General features: G+C 42.5%; 1 pseudogene; it reads right to left on the reverse strand.

Moving 5' to 3' along the window:
* Nucleotides 1-6,814: 6,814 nt before the first annotated feature.
* LOC106585004 (beta-1,3-galactosyl-O-glycosyl-glycoprotein beta-1,6-N-acetylglucosaminyltransferase 3-like) lies at nt 6,815-8,047 on the reverse strand (annotated as a pseudogene).
* Between the last annotated feature and the right edge of the window lie 15,087 nt (nt 8,048-23,134).

The following is a 23,134-nucleotide window of genomic DNA, read 5'->3' on the forward strand; positions in this document are numbered from 1 at the left end:
GCACATCAGAGCATGGTTTAACTACCAGATACCAGAGATCTTGAGCAGTATTGCCATAATCGTCTTTGTTGGGAGCTGGGAGCGGCGCCTGTGTGCAAAACTGTTCAGTGTCCAAGGTGCTGAAATCAGCAATCAGCGGTCTTCTATTTTTACCTCAAATTGCTGTACTGTCCATGGTTCTGAAACATTTTTTATGTGTGCACTGTTTTAATTGCACAATTTGGGATTAGCACAGGTTAGATTTAAATGCCTTCATTTTATCTGTCCATGTCCTAAGGATGACGGCATACGCCTTCAAAACCGCCCTCTAGGGGCAACAGTGAACGCTATTACCATCAATTAGGCGTTGGTTTTGCTTGGGTGTTGTGGACGGAGGTGGCAGATGGGTGTAATCTCATGACTCCGGATCTGAAAATTGCATGTTTAATCCAAGTGGTACACACTCATTTTGAAATTGTTTTCCGTATTCCAAACCTTAACCCTTAATTTAACCATTCGAAATGAATGCTTAAACTTAATGTTTTAACCTTATCCAAAACCTTAATCCTTAACTTCAAAATGTGAGGTTTGGAGAAACAGAATGATGCTGAGCAGAAGGAGACGGCTATATTGGTCTGCTAATGCAGGACACTTCAATGTCCAGTGCACTACTTTTGTTTCCTCAACAAAATATATATATAAAAAAATATTACAACATTTCTTCACATTTTTCAGGGGATGCTGAGGGTGCACCCCTACTTCACGCGGTTATGCATTCAGACCAGCCTTCCTGGTTTAACTTTCATAAACTACATTAGTAGAAAGTGTACTGGTTTGGCCTGTAGGCCTATGACAACCATTGTAAAAAGTCTATAAAAAATATCTTCCTAGAGCCTTTCAAATCAATAGTCCATTTATTAAAGACCCTTTCCAGCTATTTTCTTTCCCCATTGAAAACTATATTCCAAGTATAAATACAGTAAAGTACAGGCACATAAGGGTGAAGAACACATACTTGAGAAAAATTGTGTTTTTCAGAAGGAAAAAACAATTAAAGGAGTTGGTCTCTCTGATGGATGCACTCTGATTACATCAGCATTCCCACTGGATTGCTGGAACAATAGAGGAGCAAAAGAGGACAAAAGAGGAAAGGCCCACCCCTCCACTTGTGCCATGTCATGAGGAGATCTGCAACAACTACTGAAAATCAGGTGATAACTGAGGTGCTAGTGAGGCTGGAGTGGGTATTTAAGAAATTGTGTAAATTCAACTACTAGCTTCTAAAATCTAAATACTATCCCCATTTTTCAGGTATCCAAAGGATTAGTCTCTTCTGAGAGAAAGCTAATTTTCTTGGGTAGGTGTGCTGAGGTTACCATAGGACACACCTCAGAGAACCTCAGTCTCCATATTGAAAGTGGCCTACCAGTCAAGTCTCTGGTCTCAGGTGAAAACAACCCGACCACAACTCCATCTCTTGACTCCAAAGTCAAAGCTGCTTTACCGTGCTGTAACTGCTGACCAGCGCAAGGCCACTGTCCTCTGGGAGTCCATCCTGTGTGCTGACCCCAGAAACCCCTCTGCAATCAAGATGATCCTGAGGAAGTTTGGTTGTCTAGGCTGGAACCACCTGTTTGGAAACAGTGAAAAAATGGGAAAACAAATAATTCCAGAAGAAAATAAATACAAAAACTCAACCATAGCATTTTGATAGAGGGAGACAAACAATAGTCTATGTTACCGATGGAAATTATGGTAGCTGTTTAGCCATAGCATAGGAACAAACAGAGCCATATATTTGTATTCATCTAAGTATATTTGGGAACAACCATCTATTGTCTTATTAAAGATAATTGGATGAGGATTCTTCGTAACGTCCATCCTGACCACAATGTTGTGGGTCACGCTGTTGTCGTGTCTCTGACTGATTAAATTATATGACAGGCTATTTTATTAAATCTATTACCAAACGTTTAATTGATTACGTGAGTGAATTAAATCATGCAACAATTAAGTCATTAATAACCTGGGGCACCACGGAAGCATTAGTTTATATAGAGCAACTATCTCCCGAATCCACTCTTAAAGATCTGAAGATCTTTTATATCAATAGCAGTCAATTATTAATTGTCACCTTATCCAGTCTCATCTAAACGTCGTAAAATTCTTTGTTTTCTTCATGAACCCTGGCTAACAAGTTGAATCAGCAATACAAAAATTTGCTTAATTATTTATTTACTAAATACCTAAATAATCACACAGAATTACATATACACAGGATGGATCATACATCGATTACTAATCATGTAATAAAAGAAAAAGTCTCTAGCGGACGAAACCGATATGACTGCTGGTTACACAAAGAAAGAGAGTTGGGTTTGAATGAAAGAGCGGGAAGACTGAGGAACAAAAGGATTGGGTCTATATCGGACCTTGAGAAGCTATTGGCCAGCAGCATACCACCCTGCATCCCACTACTGGCTTGCTTCTGAAGCTAAGCAGGGTTGGTCCTGGTCAGTCCCTGGATGGGAAACCAGATGCTGCTGGAAGTGGTGTTGGAGGGCCAGTAGGAGGCACTCTTTCCTCTGGTCTTAAAAAAAGAAATCCCAATGCCCCAGGGCAGTGATTGGGGACATTGCCCTGTGTAGGGTGCTGTCTTTTGGATGGGACGGTAAACGGGTCACTTATTGTAAGAGTAGGGGTGTTAACCCTGGTGTCCTGGCTAAATTCCCAATCTGGCCCTCAAACCATCATGGTCACCTAATAATCCCCAGTTTCCAATTGGCTCATTCATCCCCCTCCTCTTCCCTGTAACTATTCCCCAGGTTGTTGCTGCAAATGAGAACATGTTCTCAGTCAACTTACCTGGTAAAATAACGGATAAATAAATGCTACCGTAAATACAGAATCTTATGCATTCTAATAACTGCCCATTCTGAAAAGGATAATGCAAGATATATATTTACACTGAGCTGCGCTTTGCTAGATGGGTCGAAGATGGAAGACTGGTTTACCCTTGTCCTTTGAAGAATATTTCTGGTCGTAGTGTTGTATGGTGGATACGTTGTACCATGTCGTTCTTATTAGGAGATTATCTGTCCTTTTCTAGGCCACGTATGTTTACAGCTGCAGCTGATAACTCGACTTCTAGGATGTATCCCTTCTTCTATAGTGAATAAGAGTTCAAAGTTCATAACATTTTGCCATAATCAGCTTGCGCTGAATTCTGGCTGGTCTAGTTGCAATTCATCCTTCCAGCATGGTGATCGTCACCTCCACGTTGAAATTAGCCCTTTTAAACGTATGGACACCAGTCCTCACCTTGTCGGGGACTAAGGTTGACTTCCGTCATCGGGCTTTTGTATTGGGGGAGAGAAGGGCATGTTTCATAGTTCTCAACCAATGTCTGTTCACTTGGGCGTGGCCACTGAGTGAGCATAGTTTACTTATGAAAACAATTTTCTAATTTAGAAGCTAAAATTACATTTGATCTTTTCACAAATAGTTTCATATTTAAACATTTAAATTGCACAACAATTCCATGTGAATCTGATAACTAGAATGTGTAGACTTTCCAAGATACAATTTATGTCGTCCTATCATCAGATATAATGTCCCAGACACAAACTGATCTGACATCATATTCTTTAAGTACCAACGGACACTTTCAACTGGTTGGATTACAGAAATATTGTACCTTTCCCCAACCTTTTAATGTTACAATACTCTCTCTATGTTAACAAAGGGCTTTCCAAGAGTCCATTCTGTAGATTGGAGCAAAAACGGGGAAAGGTATATATGGGGGTCATAAACCTCACCCAACAGGGCAACGTCATGACACTGTGGTGGTACAGCTTGGGGTGCGGCGTGAAATGTATTTAAGACAGGCCTACTCTTCTAAGAGGTAGGGTTTCAGATGTTTTCGGAAGATGGGCAGGGACCCTGCTGTTCTCAGTCGCGTTGCATGGGTAAAAACCGGTGTGTTGTGGAGGAATTCATTTTCTCATTTATACAAATTCACATCCTGGTAAATTTCCTGTAATGGCAGACATGATGCTCAGATAGAAAGTATTATTGACTAGTGAAACCAACTTCCAATGAAAGGCAAAATTGAGGGTGAAATGAAGTTTTAATTAAGTCTTTGATTTATTTGAACACCCCTAATAATGTTTTTTTTACAACCTCCCTTTATGTTATTTATACTGTGTAGGCCTAGTGATATAACTGTCGTAAAGACAGTGTATTCTATGTGCCCCAGGTTTATGACAATATGTTTTTGTCATAACCAGATCAGAGTCCAAGAGGTACAGAGTGGCAGGCAGGCTCGAGGTCAGGGCAGGCAGAATGGTCAGGCAGGCGAATACAGTCCAGAACAGGCAAGGGTCAAAACCAGGAGGACTAGAAAAAAGGAGAAAAGGCAAATTAGGAAAACAGGAAAAACTGCTGGTAGGCTTGGACATACAAGACAAACTGGCACAGAGATACAGGAAATACATGAATAAATACACTGGGGAAAACAAGCGACACCTGGAGGGGGTGGAGACAATAATGAGGACAGGTGAAACAGATCAGGGTGTGACACTTAATCTACAATGGATTAAGTAAATGTTTTCCCTCAGCAATCTACAAACAATACCCCATAACGACAAAGCAAAAACACGTTTTTAGAAAATAAACTGAAATATCTTATTTACATAAGTATTCAGACCCTTTGCTATGAGGCTCGAAATTGAGCTCAGGTGCATTCTGTTACCATTTCAATGGAACTTCATTGATCACTCCAACTTGATTGAAGTCCACCTGTGGTAAATTCAATTGATTGGACATGATTTGGAAAAGAACACACCTGTCTATATGAGGTCCCACAGTTGACAGTGCATGTCAGAGAAAAAACCAAGCCATGAGGTCAAAGGAATTGTCCGTAGAGGTTACGAGACAGGATTGTGTCGAGGCACAGATCTGGGGAAGGGTACCAAAACATTTATGCAGCATTGAAGATCCCGAAGAACACAGTGGCCTCCATCATTCTTAAATGGAAGAAGTTTGGAATCCCCAAGACTCTTCCTAGAGCTGACCACCGGCCAAACTGAGCAGCAATTAGGGAAGAAGGGCCTTGGTCAGAAAGGTGACCAACAAACCGATGGTCACTCTGACAGAGCTCTAGAGTTCCTCTGTGGAGATAGGAGAACCTTCCAGAAGGACAACCATCTCTGCAGCACTCCACCAATCAGGCCTTTATGGTAGAGTGGCCAGATGGAAGCAATTCCTCAGTAAAAGGCACATGACAGCCCGCTTGTATTTTGCCACAAGTCACCTAAAGACTCTCAGACCATGAGAAACAAGATTCTCTGGTCTGATGAAACCAATAATAAACTCTTTGGCCTGAATGCCAAGTGTCACATCTGGAGGAAACCTGGCACCATCCCTACCGTGAAGCATGGTGGTGACTGGGGCAAAAGTTAATCTTCCAACAGGACAACTACCCTAAGCACACAGCCAAGACAACGCAGGAGTGGCTTCGGGACAAGTCTCTGAATGTCCTTGAGTGGCCCAGCCAGAGCCTGGACTTGAACCCGATCGAACATCTCTGGAGAGACCTGATACCAACCTAACAGAACTTGAGAGGATCTGCAGAGAAGAATGGGAGAAACTCCCCAAATACAAGTGTGCCAAACTTGTAGCTTCATACCGAAGAAGACTCGAGGTTGTAATCGGTGCCAAAGGTGCTTCATCATAGTACTGAGTAAAGGGTTTGAATACTTATGTAAATGTGATATTTCATTTTTTTTTTTATACATTTGTTAACATTTCTAAAAGCCTGTTTTGCTTTGTCATTATGGGGTATTGTATGTAGATTGATGAGGGGGAAAAAAACAATTTAATACATTTTAGAATAAGGCTGTAATGTAACAATGTGGAAAAAGTCAAGGGGTCTGAATATTTTCCAAATGCACTGTATTTTGAGTCTCCACTGATCAATTAAGCCATATCAATGCAGTTAAACAGGTTTATGTAAAATAATGAATTATGTTGGCTTACACTTATGGCACTTCCAAGGCCATTTCATGATGATTATTACGGTCGTGCCAATCATATTGTAACAAGGTGTTAGGTTCTGACAAACAGAGTGAAAAACTAACGGACAACTAGTCAAAGCTCAAACCAAGTTTTTTCACCCACTGGGTCAAACAGCTGAAAAGACAATGACATCTTTCCACCAGCACACGTATTTATACCCTCCTTTAGGCGGAGTCTCCTCTTTGCACCTCTAAACACTACATCTTTGTTGCTAGGCAGGTGAAGTGTGTAATAAAACGGTTCCTTCTCCCTTCATCTGACCTGACCTCAGCCCACATTCCTCACTAAATCCACAGCTATCCAAACTTATCGGTGACCGCAACCAAGTGATTGCCTTTTCTAGTGAACAATCAATAAGCAACAATGGGCATGACGGATAGAAGTAGTCCATATAGGTGTGATCAAGCCTTACATCAAAGTTGCCTGCAGCTGAATGAAAAGTGGTATACCCTGACCAGTTATTCAGAAGAAAATCCTGTTTAAGACGGTTTCATTTCTCACTGGAAATTGCTGCTGACATTGAACAGGGTTAGGGTATTTCATTAGTTTCAGACTCTCCTGTGCCGCTATTTCCAACATCTTATACCCCATAGGTTGTAAATAAATCATTTTTATTTGAACACCCCAATGATGATTGTTTTTACAACCTCCATTGAGGTCATTTAGGTAAAACATAGGTAAAACAACCACATATAAAAATAATACCAAAACACAATTTTAAAAAATGACATTACATTACAGTATGTGCAACCCTTTTTCATTTCATAGCTTTTAACAGATACTCCCGGATGAACGGATATGTTGCTTTGAAACGAAGGTATGATTCCAGACATACAATGGCTACATCATCCACCTCTGGGTCAAACTTGTTAGCGATGAGGTGGTGTTGTTGTAGGAGCCACCTGTCACACCCTGTCCATAGCCCTTGGTTCTCTATGGTGTTGTAGGTCAGGGCGTGACTAGGGGGTGTTGTAGTTATTTCATTTCTATGTTGGTGCTCTTGATATGGTTCCCAATTAGAGGCAGCTGATGTTCGTTGTCTCTAATTGGGGATCATACTTAAGTTCGCCATTGTTCCCACCTGGGTTGTGGGATATTGTTTTGTTGAGTGCTGATGTGCGCTCTTTTACTTCACGGTCGTTGTTTGTTTATTGTTTTGTTTAAGTTTCACGAATAAAAGATGTGGAACTCGAATCCCGCTGCGCCTTGGTCCGTCTATCCCAACAATCGTGACACCACTGGAGATCTCCAGCCCCGGAAACACACACAGCTCTCCTGGAGGCACCGGAGCAGGGTGGATATGGGACTCCTTTCCTCACATCTTCTTCCAGGTAACTCCACTTCACCATGTGAGCGATGGCGTTCATGTCTGATTCATGGTACTTGATGTGAGGAGGGTTAGACCCTGGCACTGAGGGCATGCGCTGCAGAGTGGCCCACAGGTGCTCATCAGGACTGTAGGTGTCCCTCTCCCACTCCAGCAGGGCCCGCACCTCCTGGCTGTCAAACACGTGATGGATAAAGTCTCTGGAAACCACGAAATAGGCATTTCCGGAGAACATGGGGATGCTGATTGGAGGAAGGCGCTTCGTAACGCCCGTCCTGACCACTATGTTGTTGGTTATGTTGTGCTCATTCTGCCACCGGCGTTTCTTATAGTCAACGGTGGTCTCAGACACCATGCTGTTCCTCCCGTTGAGCAGGTTGAGTGACAGAACCATCTCTGCGTTAGTTGTAATGGGGAAATCTGTTCCACAGTTATTGAGCAGGTATCTCCACTGGACAGGTGACGGGTCTCTCATACAGTTTACTGCACTCAAGATCACGATGCGTAAACTACACTTTCTGTCTTACTGGTCCACATGCATGAATATACATTCTGAGGTGTGTACACAGCACGCAGGAGTCGCTCAAACATCTCAATCTTCTCATGGACCACAATGGAGTAGGGGATGGGGAAGTCTCTCTCCTCCACACCCAGGGGTATCATGATCATATCCTGATGAAGACAGCTTGGCTGTCGAAACATTGGATATTACATTTTTGCATCTGCGCGCCAAGAGTGTGCAGCTCTCCCTTATTTTCAAGAACCCTCTGTCTGTAACATAAGTTTAATAGTTTTAGGTCACGTCGTGGTAGAATGCCTCAGACAGGAGCTTGGGCTTATTCTTTGTTTTCAGAAGTCTTCTGAGCTGCTCCTTGTCGATGCCCTTCAGGTCTCCTCTGATGATTGAGGGAGTAGGCTGGCAGATCGTCTGCGTAGTCTTGTGGTAGGAGGTAAGGTGCTGGGAGCGTGCTCCTCTCAGAGCAGGTTGAGCGTCTCAGAGTGTTCCAGAGGAGAAGAGAGATCAAATCGCACATTAGGATGAGAAAGAGGTTTCTGAAGCATATATGTGATCTTGATCACCTAAGAGGACCCATAACTATTTATCTATGTATTATTAGTATTTGTGCAGACCATAACCTTGGAGCACTGCTGTTAAATTATAATTGTCACACACAAACACACTGTAACGGAGATGCAGGGAGTCAGGAATTAGGTGCAGTTGATGAGTTTAATGGTAAATGAACATAACGCAAATACAAAACAGGAGAAGCGTCTGGACATGATAACAGAACCAATACTGCCTGATGATAAATACTACAGTGCTAGATAAAGGGGAAGTAATCAGGGTAGGGATGAAGTCCAGGTGTGCCTAATGATTGGTCGCAGGTGTGTGTAATGATGGTTGCCACGTGCATCACACTTAACGTCAGAGGCAAATGCAGCATCCTACAATGCTTGCAGCTCTACCGCTGCTTTCTGCTAGTAGGAAAGTCAGTTAAGAACAAATTCTTATTTACAATGAAAGACATTGTATTTATTGTAAGCTCCCCCAGGTTTGCAACATTACCTTTTTGGTATAATTTAGCAGACGCTCTAATCCACAGCCACTTCCAATTAGTTTAATAGTTAAACCTGTCATGAGAGACTGGGGTTGGTTGGGATCAATTCAGTCAATTCCGGAAGTACACTGAAATTCCTAGTCCAGTTCTCCTTATCTCTTCAATTGCCTCGTTATAAAGGCAATAACTAAGCTTCATGACACTTACAGTGCCTTCAGAAAGTATTCACACCCCTTGACTTTTTCAACATGTTGTTGTATTACAGCCTGCATTTAAAATGGATTAAATTGAGATTGCCCACACACAATACTCCATAATTTAAACGTGGAATTATGTTTTTAAATGTTTACAAACTATTTCAAAGATTTTACTGAGTTCCAGTTCATACAAGGAAATCAGTCAATTGAAATACATTTATTAGACCCTAATCTATGGAGTTCATATGACTGGGAATACAGGTATGCATCTGTTGGTCACAGATACCTTAAAAAAAGGTAGGGGCGTAGATCAGAAAACCAGTCAGTATCTAGTGAGACCACCATTTGATCAGGGGTCTGTTGAATGTTTTCCCACTCCTCTTCAATGGCTGTGTGAAGTTTCTGGATATTGGTGGGAACTGGAACACGCTGTCATACATGTTGTTCCAGAGCATTCCAAACAAGCTCAATAGGTGGCGTCTGGTGAATATGCAGGCTTCCAGGAATTGTGTACCGATCCTTCCGAAATGGGGCCGTGCATTATTATGATGAAACATGAGGTGATGGAGGCGGATGAATGGCACATTAATGGACCTCAGGAGGTTTGTTTTTCCATAGCCTTTGCCTGCCCATACCATAACCCCATCGCCACCACGGGCACGCCATTCACAACATTGAAATCAGCAAACCGTTTACCCACACAACGCCATACACGTGGTCTGTGGTTATGAGGCCGGTCGGGCGTACTGCCAAATTCTCTAAAATTACATTGGAGTGGTTTATGGTAGAGAAATTAACATTAAGTTATCGGGCAACAGCTCTGCTGGACATTCCTGCAGTCAGCATGCCAATTGCACGCTCACTCAAAACCAATTTTATGCTCACTCAAAACTTGAGACATCTTTGGCATTGTGTTGTGTGACAAAACTGCGCATTTTAGAGTGGCCATTTATTGTCCCCAGCACAAGGCGCACCTGTGTAATGATCATGCTGTTTAATCAGCTTCTTGATAAACCACACCTGTCAGGCGGATGGATTATCTTGGAAAAGGAGAAATGCTCACTAACAGGGATCTAAAAACTTCTGTGCACACAATTTGAGAGAAATAACCATCAAGCCCAAAATATCCTAGAGGGTTCTATATCTGACCTGAATTGGTTCTATCTGGAACGTTTTTCAGAGGGTTCTGCTTGAGTGACAACATTTTTATATTACCCCCCCTCCCCCCCAAGAGTAGGAGTTTTAGTATACATGGTTATGTGATGCATTGGCATATCATTTCCTGTTTGATTTTAACATGTAATGCTGGTTAGGCTCCCTAGAATATCCTTATGCCTTTATTTTGTCTTCCATCTCTACCAATGAAAAAATGAAACAAATACATTGCTTACTGAAACACATGGTGGGAAAAATGTAGGTTCCTGCATCCTTTCACGGCATTATAAGTGTCACGCCTGCTCCCGCTCTCCCTTTCTAGTGCCCGACTGTGCCAGGCTGCTCTTCATTACGCACACCTGTTACCATCCTTACGCGCAGCAGTGCTCATTGGACGCATCCGGAGGGTGCCTCAGCTAGCTCGTCAGGCTTCCATGCCCTAGCTGGCTCGACAGGTTCTTCTTGTCCCGGTGGTCTCGGCAGGCGCCCACCCCACGTCATGCTTCCGCCAGCCATCAGCCTTCCACGCCTCAGCCTGTTCGTCAAGGTCCCACGTCTCAGCGGGATCGTCAGGCTTTCATGCCTCAACCAGATCGTCAGGCTCCCACGGCTCAGCCAGTTCGCCAGGCTCCCACGCCTCTGCCAGTTCGTCGGGCTTCTACGCCCCAGCCGGCTTGTCTAGTGCCCATGCCTCGGCTGGCACGTCAGGCTCACTCAGGTGGGACACCAAGTGGCACCGCTAGGGGGGGGGGGGGGGGGGTACTGTCACACCTGCTCCTGCTCTCCCTCTCTGGCACTCGAGGGTGCCAGGCTGGCCTTCATTACGCACACCTGTTACTATCATTATGTGCAGCAGTGCTCATTGGACGCACCTGGACTCTTTCCCGTTGTTGATTTCCCTGTCTATAATTGTCTGCTCCCTGAGTTATTCCCATTGTCAGCATTTATTTCGTTATTTTGTACCTTGTCCAGATGCTGTTCCTGTCCTATTTCATGTCCGTTATTTATTAAATGTTCTCCCTGTACCTGCTTCCTGTCTACACATCGATCCTCACAATAAGGCTGCATTGAGACAATGACTTATCAATGACCCAAGCCCAGGTCAGTTAATCTATATCATTGTGTCACTGAATTGTCATAACGCTACAGCTAATGTACATTATTCCAGGTGCATTGGAAGACACAATGTAAATACCCCAATTTATGTCCCTCAAAATGCCCTAAAGGCCTCTGCGGATCCTACAGCTATTGTATGCAGTAATCATGTGCCTATGAACCAGAGTTAAACTGTTAGCACTGAGGCGGTGTGCCCTTGTAGGAAATCCATTGTGTGCAGCTCACCCTGCACTAACGTAAATAATATGAGCATGTCTACTCATGCTAAGCTTCCCAGTAAAGCAAGGAAAACAATCAAGCATCCCAGAAAAGTGTTAAGAATAGCACACGGTAACATATGTAGCTTAAGAAATAAGGTTAATGAAATCAATAATTTGATAGTAACAGATGACATTCATATTCTGACAATCTCTGAAACTCACTTAGATAATACCTTTGATTATACAGTGGTAGCAATACATGGTTTTAACATCTACAGAAAAGACAGAAATGCCAAAGGTGGAGGTGTTGCCGTTTATATTCAGAACCACATCCATGTAAAGCTTAGAGAGTATCTCATGTTAAATACTGTTGAATTAATATTGCTACAGGTTAATCTGCCTCACTTGAAGCCCATTCTTGAAAGGACCGATGCCGGGGGTGAGAAGCAGGCACGGGGAGTCAAACATTTAATCAGGAACAGACATAAAACAAGACAGGAACAGTGTCAGCACACAGATATACAAGGACATAAGTCAATCAATGCAGAAGCAGGGAACAGAGCGGGGAACCAGACAGATATAGAGAAGGAAATGACAGAGGTGATTGAGTCTAGGTGAGTCCAATAATCGCTGATGCACGTGATGGGGGGAAGGCAGGTGTGCGTAATGATGATGGCAGGAGTGCGTAATGATGATGGCAGGAGTGCGCAATGCTGGGGAGCCTGGCGCTAGAGCGGGAGCCAAAATAAACCAAAAGTAATTTCATTACCCAAGAATAGTAAAGCCCCGTTTACTGGATCAAATAGCCGACCAATCACCCTGTTACCAACCCTTAGTAGACTTTTGGAAAAAAGGGTGTTTCATCAGATACAATGCTATTTTAATGTAAACAAATTGACAACAGACTTTCAGTACGCTTATAGGGAAGGACTTAACAAGCACAGCACTTACAGCACTTACACAAATTGACAGTGTTGTGTTCAAGACCACCTAAAGCGAGACCAATTCAAGACCAAGACCAGAGCAAATCAAGTCAGAGTTAAGACTTGAGGGGGGACGATACCAAGTCAAGGCTGAGACCGGGAGTGGGAGTGGGACAAGACTGAGACCAGAAAAATGTGAGTCCAATTCAAGACCATGATTGTAATTTTGTCAAATCACCACCATAATAAGAATTCAAAATGTCCAGTATTTCTGTGTTCATATTTCAGAACAACATCTGGATTCTTTAGACATTCAGAATAGTGAATAAATACATGCTGAGGGAAAATAGAGCCACTATAAATGATTACTAACTCAAACACAGTGGAGAACTTTAATAATGGTCTCTTTAATAATGGAGCACTAGTCACTTTAATAATGTTTACATACTGCTTTACTCATTTCATGTGTATTTATTGTATTCTATTCTACTGTATTTTAGTCAATGCAACTTTGACATTGCTCATCCTAATATTTCTATATTTCTTAATTCCATTATTTTACTTTTAGATTTGTGTGTGTTGTTGTGAATTGTTAGATACTGCTGCCCTGTTGGAGCTAGGAACACAAGCATTTCCCTACACCCGCAATAACATCTGCCAAATATGTGTATGTAACCAATAACATTTGATATGATTTGAACAATTGGCCTTCTACACCTTAAGAGAAGGGCTAAGGACTTATAAAATAATGAATATAACAATTTAAAAATAATGATAATTGGATTATTATTTTCAATTATGTTCTGATTTGATATATCCAGTTTTTGTTGGAAAGGGTTAACACTGAAGGTAAAAAAGATCCAATCACAATATTTCTTTGCTGGTCTCTGCGGAGATAAATATAGCTAGCTAAGTCAGCCATTGGCTAGGCCAACATAAGCTAGATAAAGGCATCTGCCATTCAACTGTATTAGGAGTGGGCCTGAGTGACTAAATGAGTGGGACCGTTTTTACAAAAACGTATGGAAACTTCTGCCTTCTTGAAGGCCAGCAGGTCACTGTGCAATAGCGAGCAGAAGTTTTCCCACGGTCTAGCTAGCTAGCTAGCTAGCTAGCTTTTGTTGTCGGCTACTTTGCAGCTGTTGCAGTAGGCATTATCAAATAGGATGTTGTTGCTAATTTGTTAGCTTCTCCCTTTTCAAGGATAACTTAAGTTTCAAATAATCATCATCTGGTGAGTGGAACTGTGTTTTTTATTGCAGCGAATTTGCTGTTGTTAGCAATCTCTTTGAAAATAACTTAAGTGTGTGAAACATTTTTGCATTTAACATGGAACTGACAGCATTTTAGCAACATGAAATCTTATTCAAATCTATTTGTATAAAACCCCAGGAAGAATATGTCACTTTAAAAAGAACATCTGACAAGCGACCACTTAGATATGGTCATTTTCACATTTTCATAAATCCTTAGAATGTTTGTGAATTACATACAGTTAAAGTCAGAAGTTTACATACACCTTAGCCAAATACATTTAAACTACCCTGACACTTAATCCAAGTAAAAACTCCCTGTCTTAGGTCAGTTAGCATCACCACTTTATTTTAAGAATGTGAAATGTCAGAATAATAGTAGAGAGAATGATTTATTTCAGCTTTTATTTCTTTCATCACATTCCCAGTGGGTCAGAAGTTTACATACACTCAATTAGAATTTGGTAGCTTTGCCATTAAATTGTTTAACTTGAGTCAAATGTTTTGGGTAGCCTTCCACAAGCTTCCCACAATAAGTTGGGTGAATTTTGGCCCATTCCTCCTGACAGAGCTGGTGTAACTGAGTCAGGTTTGTAGGCCTCCTTGCTCGCACACGCTTTTTCAGTTCTGCCCACACATTTTCTATGGGATTGAGGTCAGGGCTTTGTCATGGCCACTCCAATACCTTGACTTTGTTGTCCTTAAGCCATTTTGCCACAACTTTGGAAGTATGCTTGGGGTCATTGTCCATTTGGAAGACCCATTTGCGACCAAGCTTTAACTTCCTGACTGATGTCTTGAGATGTTGCTTCAATATATCCACATAATTTTCCACCCTCATGATGCCATCTATTTCGTGAAGTTCACCAGTCCCTCCTGCAGCAAAGCACCCCCACAACATGATGCTGCCACCCCAGTGCTTCACGGTTGGGATGATGTTCTTCGGCTTGCAAGCATCTCCCTTTTTCCTCCGAACTTAACGATGGTCATTATGGCCAAACAGTTCTATTTTTGTTTCATCAGCCCAGAGGACATTTCTCCAAAAAGTACGATCTTTGTCCCCATGTGCAGTTGCAAACCGTAGTCTGGCGTTTATGGCGGTTTTGGAGCAGCAGCATCTTCCTTGCTGAGCGGCTTTTCAGGTTATGTCAATATTGGACTCGTTTTACTGTGGATATATACACACTTTTGTACCTGTTTCCTCCAGCATCTTCACAAGGTCCATTGCTGTTGTGGGATTGATTTGTACTTTTCGCACCAAAGTACATTCATCTCTAGGAGACAGAACGCGTCTCCTTCCTGAGCGGTATGACGGCTGCGTGGTCCCATGGTGTTTATACTTGCATACTATTGTTTGTACAGATGAACGTGGTACCTTCAGGCATTTGGAAATTGCTCCCAAGGATGAACCAGACTTGTGGAGGTCTACAATTTTTTTCTGAGGTCTTGGCTGATTTCTTTTGATTTTCCCATGATGTCAAGCAAAAAGGCACTGAGTTTGAAGGTAGGCCTTGAAATACATCCACAGGTACACCTCCAATTGACTCAAATTATGCCAATTAGCCTATCAGAAGCTTCTAAAGCCATGACATCATTTTCTGGAATTTTCCAAGCTGTTGAAAGGCACAGTCAACTTAGTGTATGTAAACTTCTGACCCACTGGAATTGTGATTCAGTGAATTATAAGTGAAATAATCTGTCTGTAAACAATTGTTGGAAAAATTACGTGTGTCATGCACAAAGGAGATGTCCTAACTGACTTTCCAAAACTGTAGTTTGTTAACAAGTAATTTGTGGAGTGGTTGAAATATTAGTTATAATAACTCCAACCTAAGTGTACGTAAACTTCCGACTTCAACTGTATACTAAGGCATTTATGAAAATTCTATAGCAATATAGAGTGGGAAAGTTGCCGTGCGTTTGGACAATTAGACATTCCAGTAAATAAAACCGAATAAAAACATATGTCTTGTCCTGGACCGGCGCCTACACAGCCACACGGGCCTGACATCATTCACTTGGAACTGGACTTTGTGTTCACAGGCAGTTTCAACAGCATTACTTTAGATCATTAGAACACATTCGCGCCAAAGACACAAAATACACCTGAATGGATTTCTGCAAAAATGTAAACACCACAGGAGTCCTCTTACATTTGAGAACTTTACAGTCCTATTGATCAAACAAACATGAAAAGGTAGGCTCTCTATCCCTCAGTTATGCACATCAACAACAACAACAACAACAACAACAACAACAACAACAACAACAACAAAACAGCTTGCCTGCAAATACACGCTAGTCCCAAACAAGTACCCAAGCTAACTGGCTATCTTGCTAGCTAGCTACTTACAGACACAAATGAGAGAACACCTCACTCTGACCATTTTAATCACCGTAGCAGAGCTGGTTCGGCTGTTTACATGTTATCTAGAGCGTTCTTGACTAACTATTACTTGTTTTGCCTATGTTTACTGACACCGGTCATATTCAGCAGGTGTTGCGCGTTCGTAAATTAATCCGTTGTTCTGCGCTCTGGCACACTCAGACGAGAGTGCTCTGAAATTGAAGTACATTGCCCAGAGTGAATTTGCGAACACAAGAGATATGCTAATTATAACAGTCGTTCAAGTTCTTGCTAGCTGACCAAAGTACACCTGCATCTTTAGCTGTGTATAGACACCAAAAAATGATATGAGGGGAAAAAGTCAGTCACCCACTCCTCCAATGGGATATCCTGTCTTATCCGGTGTCCTGTGTGAATTTAAGTATGCTCCCTCTAACTCTTTCTCTCTTATCTCAGACGACCTGAGCCCTAGGACCATGCCTCAGGACTACCTGGCCTGATGACTACTTGCTGTCCCCAGTCCACCTGGTCGTGCTGCTGCTCCGGTTTCAAATTGTTCTGCTTGCGGCTATGGAACCCTGACCTGTTCACCGGACGTGCTACCTTGTCCCAGACCTGCTGTTTTCGACTCTCTCTCTCTCTACTGCACCTGCTGTCTCTAACTCTGAATGAGCGGCTATGAAAAGCCAACTGAAAATGTACTCCTGAGGTGCTGACCTGTTGCACCTTTTACAACCAATGTGATTATTATTTTTTGAGCCTGCTGCTCATCTATGAACTTTTGAACATCTTGGCCATGTACTGTACTGTTATAATTTCCACCCGGCACAGCCAGAAGAGGACTGGCTACCCCTCAGAGCCTGGTTCCTCTATAGGTTTCTTCCTAGGTTCCTGCCTTTCTAGGGAGTTTTTCCTAGCCACCGTTCTTCTACATCTGCATTGCTTGCTGTTTGGGGTTTTAGGCTGGGTTCCTGTATAGCACTTTGTGACATCAGCTGATGCATTTGATTGATTGATGACATGACATACTCCTAGCAGCTAGCTAGCTAGCTACATTGGCATGAAAAAGCATGTGAACCCTTTGGAATTACGATTTATGCATAAATTGGTCATCAAATTTGATCTGATCTTTATCTAAGTCACAACAGTAGACAAATATAGTGTGCTTAAACTAATAACACACAAATTATTTTATTTTTCTTGTCTATATTGAATACATCATTTAAAAATTCACAGTGTAGGTTGGAAAAAGAAACCCTAGGCTAATGACTTCTCCAAAAGCTAATTGGAGTCAGCTGTCAGCTAACCTGGAGTCCGATCAATGAGACGTGATTGGAGATGTTCGTTAGAGCTGCCTTGCCCTATTAAAAACACTCAAAACATTTGAGTTTGCTATTCACAAGAAGCATTGCCTGATGTGAACCATGCCTCGAACAAAAGAGATCTCATAAGACTTAAGATTAAGAATTGTTGACTTGCATAGAGCTGGAAAGGTTAGCTACAAAAAGTGACATTTAAAGTATCTCTAAAAACCTTGCTGTTCATCAGTCCACGGTAAGACAAATTGTCTATAAATAGAGAAAGTTCAGCACTGTTGCTACTCTCCCTAGGAGTGACCGTCCTGCAAAGATGACTGGAAGAGCACAGCGCAGAAAGCTCGAGGTTAAGAAGAATCCTAGAGTGTCTGCTAAAGACTTACAGAAATCTCTGGAACATGCTAACATCTCTGTTGACGAGTCTACAATACGTAAAACACTAAACAAGAATGGTGTTCATGGGAGGACACCACGGAAGAAGCCACTGCTGTCCAAAAAGTTTGCAAAAGTGCACCTGCATGTTCCACAGCGCTACTTCCAAAATATTCTATGGACAGATGAAACTACAGTTGAGTTGTTTGGAAGGAACACACAACACTATGTGTGGAGAAAAAAAAGGCACAGCACACCAACATCAAAACCTCATCCCAACTGTAAAGTATGGTGGAGGGAGCATCATGGTTCGGGGCTGCTTTGCTGCCTCAAGGCCTGGACAGCTTGCTATCATCAACGGAAAAATGAATTCCCAAATTTATCAAGACATTTTGTTGGAGAATGTTAGGCTATCTGTCCACCAATTGAAGCTCAACAAAAGTTGGGTGATGCAATAGGATTGGGCCACTCCAGAAGGCACATTTTCTTCTGTTCAAGCCATTGTGTTGTTGATTTACTTCTGTCTTTTGGGTCATTACCCAAAACACAGAAGTAAATCAACAACAGAACAGCTTGAACAGAAGAAAATGTGCCTTCTGGAGTGGCCCAGTCAGAGTCCTGACCTCAATCCAATTGAGATGCTGGGGCATAACCTCAAGAGAGCAGTTCACACAAGATATCTCAAGAATATTGCTGATCTGAAACAGTTTTGTAAAGAGGAAGGGTCCAAATTCCTCCAGACCGTTGTGCAGGTCTGATCAGCAACTACAGAAAACGTTTGGTTGAGGTTATTGCTTCCAAAGGAGGGACAACCAGTTTTTAAATCCAAGGGATCACATACTTTTTCCACCTTGCACTGTGAATGTTTACCTGGTGTGTTCAATAAAGACATGAACAATTATAATTGTTTGAGTGTTATTAGTTTAGGCAGACTGTCTTTTGTTGTGAACTAGATGAAAATCAGATTAAATGTTATGACCAATTTATGCAAAAATCCAGGTATTTCCAAAGGGTTCACATACTTTTTCTTGCCACTGTATCTAGCTAACGTTAGGCTTTGTGTTTTGGACACACCAACTCATTCAAGGGTTTTTCTTTCTTTTTACTGTTTTCTACTTTGTAGAATAATAGTGACTACATAAACTATGAAATAACACATAAGGAATCATGTAGTAACCCAAAAAACATTAAACAAATCAAAATATGAGATTCTTCAAAGTAGCCACACTTTGCCTTGATGACAGCTTTGCACACTCTTGGCATTCTCTCAACCAGCTTCATGAGGTAGTCACCTGGAATGCATTTGAATTAAATGGTGTGCCTTGTTAAAAGTCATTTGTGGAATTTCTTTCCTTCTTAATGTGTTTGAGCCAATCAGTTGTGCTGTGACAAGGTAGGGGTGCTATACAGAAGATAGCCCTAGTTGGTAAAATACCAAGTCCATATTTTTGCAAGAACAGCTCAAATAAGCAAAGAGATACAACAGTCCATCATTACTTTAAGATATAAAGGTCAGTAAATCCAGGAAATTAAGAACTTTGCGCAAACATGTCTTTAATAGATATAAAGACATTTAAGATATTCATGTTTCAAGAAAGGAGTGTATATATTTGGCCTGGTGAAGCTGTTTCATGCACTGACTGAATGGAAGCTGATAATTATGAGTTTTTTACTCTGCTGGTCTAGGCTGGTCTCGGGAGGAAATTATGAGTCCTCACTGTCCGATCACTGTCCGAGACCGAGTCAAGACCGAGTACAAATGTATCCGACACAAGACCGAGACACTCAATATGTGGTCTTGAGAAAATATTGCGGGAGCTGTTTTGTTAGACTTCAGTGTGGCTTTAGACATTAACGATCATTGTCTGCTGATGGAAAAACATATGTGTTATGGCTTTACACCCCCTAATATATTGTGTATAAAAAGTTACCTGTCTAACAGAATACAGAGGGTGTTCTTTAATGGAAGACTCTGCAACATAATCCAGGTAGAATCAGGAATTCCCCAAGGAAGCTGTCTAGGCAAATTGTGCAAATCAATCCCAGAACAACAGCAAATGACCTTGTGAAGATGCTGGAGGAAACAGGTACAAAAGTATCCAATTCCACAGTAAAACGAGTCCCATATCGACATAAACTGAAAGGCCGCTCAGCAAGGAAGAAGCCACTACTCCAAAACCGCCAAAAAGAAGCCAGACTACAGTTTGCAACTGCACATGGGGACAAAGATCGTACTTTTTGGAGAAATGTCTTCTGGGCTGATGAAACAAAAATAGAACTGTTTGGCCATAATGACCATCGTTATGTTTGGAGGAAAAAGGGGGATGCTTGCAAGCCGAAGAACATCATCCAAACCGTGAAGCACGGGGGTGGCAGCATCATGTTGTGGGGGTGCTTTGCTGCAGGAGGGACTGGGGCACTTCACAAAATAGATGGCATCATGAGGGAGGAAATATATTGAAGCAACATCAAGACATCAGTCGGGAAGTTAAAGTTTGAGAGTCAGGTGGAGGAAATGAATAAAGGTTCATGTTACCTGCATTTTCTATGTTCAATGTCCTAAATCATGAGTTTAATAAGAATGGTTAGGCCTACTGTTGATCATTTTCAAATCATTTCAGCCAGTTAGAGCCTGCTAGAGGAACTGAATTTAAAGAATGCAGGTGACTAATACATTTTTGTTATAATATCTACTATGCTTTACCTGGAAAAAAGACTTTGTTCATTTTTAGATGTGATAAAGCAAAGTGATGTAATAAAGCTACATCTCAGGTTATTGGTTTTTATCATTAAACGGATAGTTCACCCAAATTACATTTTCGTTTCCGTACCCTGTAAGCAGTCTATGGACAAGGTATGACAGCAATCCATGCTTTGATTTGTTTTACCTGGCCACTTGTCACGGGCTGGCTCGAGGAACAACAGGAGAGGTAGAGTCAGGCGCAGGAGACATAGAGAGTTCGTGACCACACTTCTTTATTTGAAGCACTGTACGTGGTCGACAAGGTATAGGGGCGCAGCCCTGAAAGATTCTGCGGTGGTGTACACAAATAAAAGAAACCACTGGCAGAAGGAAAAAACTCAATACACGTTCTTTACGAACACACAAAACCCGGACAAGCAACACAATCACGTACAACCACATACATCCTACGCTAACCTAAATAACCCCCCCTTACTAATGACTAACCCAAAACAGGTGCGTGCCTACCTAGACCTAACCAAACGAAAGTGAAACAAAAAGGGATCGATGGTAGCTAGTAGGCCGGCGACGACGACCGCCGAGCTCCGCCCGGCCGAGGAGGGGCGCCACCATCCGTCACTGTCGTGACACCACTGTTTCCAAATGCTAACAAATCCAATGTAAGTCAATGGTTCCGACATTAGAATTTTTTTGTGCGTCATGTCCAAATCATCTATTAGTAACTTCATTGAGCTATACAATCAATTTCAGATACTTTAGGATAATTTGGACATGAATCCTGAAAAATGCTAATATTGGTACCATTGACATGCAATGGATTTGTGTCACAAAAACAACAAAACCAAAGCATAGATTGCTGTCATACCTTGTCCATAGACTGCTGGCTAAGGATACCAAAATGTAATTTTGTAATTTGGGTGAACTATCACCTTAATTAATTTCTTTAATAAATTATTTTCTAGCCCTTGATGCCAGAGTAACAGCCAGTGACAGACAGGTGGAGGAACTGAACTATGGGAAACCAGGTAATGAAAGGACAAACATAATAAACTCACGTGTCACTCTCGTGTTGTTTTACGTTAAATAACACTCTTAATTAATTAAATATTCAAAATGCTCCTGATTTTAGCTTTGGAGGCCAGACTGAGTTCCAGTGAGAGGCAGTTAGAGGATATCATTTATATTACATTTACGTCATTTAGCAGACGCTCTTATCCAGAGCGACTTACAAATTGGTGCATTCACCTTATGATATCCAGTGGAACAACCACTTTACAATAGTACATCTATATCTTTTTTTTTGGGGGGGGGGGGGGGGGGGGTTAGAAGGATTACTTTATCCTATCTCAGGTATTCCTTAAAGAGGTGGGGTTTCAGGTGTCTCCGGAAGGTGGTGATTGACTCCGTTGTCCTGGCGTCGTGAGGGAGCTTGTTCCACCATTGGGGTGCCAGAGCAGCGAACAGTATTGACTGGGCTGAGCGGGAACTGTGCTTCCGCAGAGGTAGGGAGGCGAGCAGGCCAGAGGTGGATGAATGCAGTGCCCTTCTTTGGGTGTAGAGACTGATCAGAGCTTGAAGGTACGGAGGCGCTGTTCCCCTCACAGCTCCATAGGCAAGCACCATGGTCTTGTAGCAGATGCGAGCTTCACCTGGAAGCCAGTGGAGTGTGCGGAGGAGCGGGGTGACGTGAGAGAACTTGGGAAGGTTGAACACCAGACGGGCTACGGCGTTCTGGATGAGTTGTAGGGGTTTAATGGCACAGGCAGGGAGCCCCGCCAGCAGCGAGTTGCAGTAATACAAACGGGACATGAGTGCCTGGATTAGTGCCTGGATTAGGACCTGCGCCGCTTCCTGTGTAAGGCAGGGTCGTACTCTGCGAATGTTGTAGAGCATGAACCTACAGGATCGGGTCGCCGCCTTGATGTTAGCGGAGAATGACAGGGTGTTGTCCAGGGTCACGCCAAGGCTCTTAGCACTCTGGGAGGAGGACACAATGGAGTTGTCAACCGTGATGGCGAGATCATGGAACGGGCAGTTATTCCCCGGGAGGAAGAGCAGCTCCGTCTTGCCGAGGTTCAGCTTGAGGTGGTGATCCGTCATCCACACTGATATGTCTGCCAGACAAGCAGAGATGCGATTCGCCACCTGGTTATCAGAAGGGGGAAAGGAGAAGATTAATTGTGTGTCGTCTGCGTAGCAATGATAGGAGAGACCATGTGAGGATATGACAGAGCCAAGTGACTTGGTGTATAGCGAGAATAGGAGAGGGCCTAGAACTGAGCCCTGGGGGGGACACCAGTGGTGAGAGCACGTGGTGCGGAGACGGATTCTCGCCACGCCACCTGGTAGGAGCGACCTGTCAGGTAGGACGCAATCCAAGAGTGAGCTGCGCCGGAGATGCCCAACTCGGAGAGGGTGGAGAGGAGGATCTGATGGTTCACAGTATCAAAGGCAGCAGATAGGTCTAGAAGGATGAGAGCAGAGAAGAGAGAGTTAGCTTTAGCAGTGCGGAGAGCCTCCGTGACACAGAGAAGACTCAGTTGAATGACCAGTCTTGAAACCTGACTGATTTGGATCAAGAAGGTCATTCTGAGAGAGATAACAAGAG

Source organism: Salmo salar, chromosome 02 (genome assembly GCF_965601325.2).
Source record: "Salmo salar chromosome 02, fSalSal1, whole genome shotgun sequence".
In the NCBI taxonomy this organism is placed as follows: domain Eukaryota; kingdom Metazoa; phylum Chordata; class Actinopteri; order Salmoniformes; family Salmonidae; genus Salmo; species Salmo salar.